The 4886-nt window shown below is 63.8% G+C and overlaps 1 long non-coding RNA gene across 1 annotated transcript; it reads left to right on the plus strand.

Moving 5' to 3' along the window:
- The first annotated feature begins 668 nt into the window (after nt 1–668).
- LOC140685112 (uncharacterized) lies at nt 669–2146 on the plus strand. The gene is made up of 2 exons (XR_012058325.1): nt 669–891; nt 1846–2146. It is a non-coding gene; the product is annotated as an uncharacterized lncRNA (long non-coding RNA).
- The last annotated feature ends 2740 nt before the right edge of the window (nt 2147–4886 follow it).

A 4886-nucleotide genomic window follows, 5' to 3' on the forward strand; every position in this document is an offset into this window, starting at 1 on the left:
CTTCGAAGCACTTAATGTGCTTTAAGGACATAAAATACATCTCATTCCCATTCAATTAAATTTGCATCAGGCCTGGACATGGGTCTGCACGGTGTTTTTATCAGCACATGGGTCTGCTGGGATGCTGCCCGGGGTTTTCCAGGTTCTTGGTGCCTGTTGGGGTGGGAAGGGTTCCCATGGGGTGCTCGGACATGAGGGGGTGAGGATCCTGCTGCCAGGGGCAGTGCCAGGGTGGTCATTCTCCGATGAAGGCTGCAGAGGCACCAACCCTCAGCCCCTGCGTGCTGGAAGGTGCCATGGGCTCAGGGCACTTGGCACAGGTGCCAAAGGCTGCACAGGCACCAGGCACGTGCTGGCCCAGGTGCCACCAGCTGTGCCGGGTGCCAGCACACAGGGAAAACAATCAGGGTGCTGCAGAAGGACACCCAGCTCTTCCCTGTGCCTGCTGCTCACCCGCCCTCACTGCAGCCTGGGAAAGGATCGGCTCCCAGCGTGTTCCCTGCCCAGTGCTGCCTGCCTTCAGAGGGGCTGCAGGGGCCTGGCAGCGTGCTCCCCCACAGCCTGGTGCTAAAATAGCACAGGCAGCACCCTGAGGGTGCCAGGGGTGTGGCTGGGGGGGCAGGATGGATGAACACCTTTAAACGTGCCCCGAGAGGGCATCTGGGAATTCTCCTGTTGCTGGGCTCCTTTCTGCAGCTGGAGAAATCAAAGCAAAGGGCTGAAGGAATCCTTTCAGCCGTGGCTGCAGGGGGTGAGGCCGAGCTCCCATCTCTGGTGCTGTGCCAGCCCGGTGCCGTGGGGCTCCCAGGGGTGCTCCCCGGGCCGGGTGGCAGCGTGGGCAGGGCACGGGGGACAGCGGAGGTGGGGATGACGCGCGGAGCAGCTCTGCGCGTGAGTGGCATCTGCATGTAGGAGCTGGGAGCGAGGCGATGCGGGAGTGGGAGTGGGGATGGCATCCTGGGGAAGCTGCGGCAGCCGTGCCAGGCTGGGGACGGGCTCCTGCCCGCCGGGCCTGGCTGTGCCCGCGGGGCTGGCACCGGGCCCCGAGGCTGGGCGGCATCCCTCGCCACTGTGCCACCTCCCCGGTGGTGTGCCACGGCCCTCGACACTGGGACACGTCCCTGGCTGCTGTGCCATGTGCCTTGTTCCTGTGCCAAACCCCTCAGCACTGTCCCGTGTGTCCAGCACTGCCCCATGTCCCCAGCACTGCCCCATGTCCCCCAGCCCCATGCCCGCTGTGGTCCCCAGACCCAAGCCCCGGGCCGGGCAGCCCCCCCAGGCTGTGCAGGACCCTGAGCACCGGGACAGCCCCCCCAGGCTGTGCAGGACCCTGAGCACCGGGACAGCCCCACCACGTTCTGCTCCAGGCCCTCCTGCCGAAGGTCCTGCGGTGTTTCCCGGGCCGGGGGGACACTCCCAGCCCGGTGCTGCGGGCCAGGCCGATCGGTGCCACTGCCACCGTTCCTGCTCTGCCATCTCCCTTCGGGCCTGGAGCAAGGCTGCTGGGAGGGGAGTGTGGGAAGAGGGGTTTTCTCCCCCTCCCCAACCCGTTCCACCCCACTTCTCCTTCTGCTCACTCCACGGATCTTTCATTTCCTCCCATTGGCATCTCCCTGGAGAGCAGCTGGCACAGAGGTGTCCCCGGGCACCCCCGGATCCCTGAGCCCCGTTCCCCCGGTGGAGGGGGAGCAGATCCCCACTCCTCCCTGCTGACATCCAGCCTGGCTTCCCCGGCACCGGAGCTCCCTGTGCCCAGCGCTGCTGGAGCTGAAGGATTTACATTTTAAAGGGCTTTTAGAATGGATTTGCACAGACATTTATTTGCAAGTGGTATTTTTTTTTCAGCTTTTGCCACTTCGAATGTTTGTGGAGAAGAAATAACAGACAGAAACCACGGCCGGGAACCCTCCGAGAGCTCGTTGGGGCTCATGCAAATGTGGTGCGGGTGGCAGTCCCGGGTGACAGCGGCGACCCTCGGCGACAGCCGCGCTGCTGCCGCTCCTTGCAGCCTTCCCCAGCTCCGGGAGCCCCGGCTCGCAGTTCGGGGCCGCGGGCCGCGGGAGGAAGGCTCGGGAGGGGAACGCCGATGGTGCTCTGTGCTGGCAGCAGCCAGAATGCCGCACAATAAATAGCCATTTTAATTACCGCACAACATTTACAAGATTGCTTCCTCATTTGGGAAATTAAAACAAATGCTCCATCAAAATGATCAACATCGCAGGGAGAGGCGCGGGGCTGATGGAGGAATCCTCGGGCTGCTGATGGAGGCGGAGTTGGCACCTCGCTGCTCCGGGGCTGCCGTGTGCCCGCGGTGCCCAGCGGGACCGCCCGGCTCGGGGGGAGCCCCGGGGAGCTGCCCGGGGCTGGTTCGGAGCGGGTGGGTGGGTGGGTGGGTGGGTGGCTGACCCCTGCCCGGTCTGACGGGCTGCCGGGTCCCTCCGCCCGGCCCGGGGGTCGTAGGGGCCGCGTTAAGTCCCCGCCGCGTTTCACGCACCCTGAGCGCCCCCGGGATGTCCCTGTGGGCGGGGGTGGCCTCTGGGGACTGAACCCCCCAGGGCTGCTCTTGTCCCAGCCCCCCTCCCATTCCGAGCTCTTCCCTCAGCTCCTTTCTTCCTTGTTTTTTGGTTTTTTGTGGGTTTTTTTGGTTGGTTTGGTTTTTTTGGTTTTTTTTTTTTTTTTTGCAGCCCTCCCGTTGCCGTGGGAACGGTGACATCCCGAGCCGGGCGGAGCGGAGCCGGGATGTCACCCGGACACGGACACGGGCGGGGTCCCACGGCTGCGGGATGCCGGGGATGGGGTCCCCAGGGGCAGGGATTCCCTGGAGCGCTCCTAGTGCAGCGGAAAGAGCAGCGGGGCTCCATCACCGCCGGGCACCCGCTGCCAGGCCGGCGAGTCCCTTAGGGGAGGAAACTGCAGCGTGAATGAGCAGCGCGCCGTGGGGGGAAAGCGGGGTGTCCCTCAGCACCCAAATTATCCCTAATAAAGGAGCTCGCAGGACCTGGTGGATGCGATGCAGGAAAATTTGGGATTACGGAGAATTCACCACCCTCCTTGCTCCCGGAGCAGGGAGGACACCTGGGGAGCCCAGGTGACATCTCACGGGGTGTCCCGGGCGTGCAGGAATCCTGGGTTTCATGGGGAGAGGGAACAGGGAGGGAGAGCCGTGTGGCAGTGCCAGCCCCCGAGGGGCAGGGCACGGGCACTGCCCGCTCCCGGAGCTGCGGATCCCCGGCTCCAGCAGGAGCAGGAAGGAGCTGCAGGAGCTGCAGCCGGGAGGGAAAAACCAGCAAACAATTTACAGCTTCCTGCAGATGGCAACCGGTACGGTCTGGCTGACAAACAGATGAGCAAGAGTGAGGGAGGGATAAATAAAGCCCGCGGCTGGCGGAGTAAAGCAACCTGCTGCGCTTTGCTGCAGGAAATTCCCGCTCGGCCAGGCCCGGGCTGCCCATCCCTGTGCCGGGGTGCGGCAGGACAGTGGCACCCCGGGGACACCGCCAGGGCACCGGGCACACGCGTCCCCCCGCCCGCTGCCCCGGGGTGCCTCGGAGCCCCCGAACCCAGGGGCAGCCGAGGCAGCAAAACCAGCCCGAGTCATTTCATCAGAGACGGGGAAAGCCTCGTGCAAATGTTTTCCATTCCAGAATTATTTTGGCTCCTAAGCTGGTGAAGCCCCAAGTCTTTCATGAGGACTTTCTTTTTGTTCTTCTTTTTTTCTCTTTTTTTTTTGATGAAACTTTTTAAAAATATTTCTGGAAATTCATGGCAGGCAGGTTACCCTGTGCCTGCAGGATTTTTTCACAGTTTTTCCTCCCAGCGAGGAGCGGAAGGGAGGAGCTGAAGGGACACGATGCGCTGTGGCAGTGGGGAGGGTGAGCAGGGGGACAGCAGGGGACAGCAGGGGACAGCAGGCAGGACTGCGGCACTCCCGGCCCGCAGCTGCCCGCTCCCTTCCAGCTGCAATAATCGGCGCTGGGAAATAACCCGAGATAAAGGCGCTGGGAAGCCGAGCCCCGCCCGGTGCTCCCGGGTCCGCACTCCATCCCGGGCTCCCCGCTCCATCCCGGGCTCCCCGCTCCATCCCGGGTCCCCGCTCCATCCCGGGTCCCCGCTCCATCCCGGGTCCCCGCTCCATCCCGGCTCCCCGCTCCATCCCGGCTCCCCGCTCCATCCCGGGCTCCCGGGGCTGGGCAGTGCCCGGGGCAGCCGGGCTGGGGCTCCCGGGCAGGGGCACAGACCCAGCCAGCCCCGATTTGCTGCCAGCAGGGATTGAGCAGCCAGGGCGGGCTCCCGGCCAGGCTGGATTTGGATAAACTGGGGGTGGCCGAAGGCCAAAGGCAGGGCAGGAACATCCATCTGGGATTTCCACATCCCAGGGCTCCCGGAGGAACCAGCACCGGCACATCCCTGCCCACGGCTGGGCCCGAGGATCCGCGAGTGGGGAGCAGCAGAGAGCGGCTGGGAGGAAAGGGGAGGAAAGGATTACTGCACTGGCTCGGCTGGCAGGAAAAGCCTCCCAGGCACAGCTTAATGAAGAAATCATTGTGCAGGGATCAGCCCTGCGCCGTTAATGAGCCTCGTTGTTATTTAAATGAGGCTCCTGGAAGGGCCGGGTGAAGAATTCATTATGAGATGATTTTTCTGAGCAATGTGGTGAATGATGGGTATAAAAGCAGCCATCCCTCGGGAGAAAGAAGATGCAGAGGAATTCAGCTCCTGGGCTGGAGCAGCTGGAGTCTGCCATGGCACAAGCAGAGCTGTGCAGCCCGGAGGGGACCGGTGCTGCAGCCCGGCCCGGGGACAGCAGAGCCTTGGTGGCTCTGGTTGTCCCCTGCTTCCCCTTGGCTCTGCCTCCGGAGCTGGCTGTGCCACCAGGCTGCTCCAAG

Source organism: Taeniopygia guttata, chromosome 14, assembly GCF_048771995.1.
Source record: "Taeniopygia guttata chromosome 14, bTaeGut7.mat, whole genome shotgun sequence".
In the NCBI taxonomy this organism is placed as follows: domain Eukaryota; kingdom Metazoa; phylum Chordata; class Aves; order Passeriformes; family Estrildidae; genus Taeniopygia; species Taeniopygia guttata.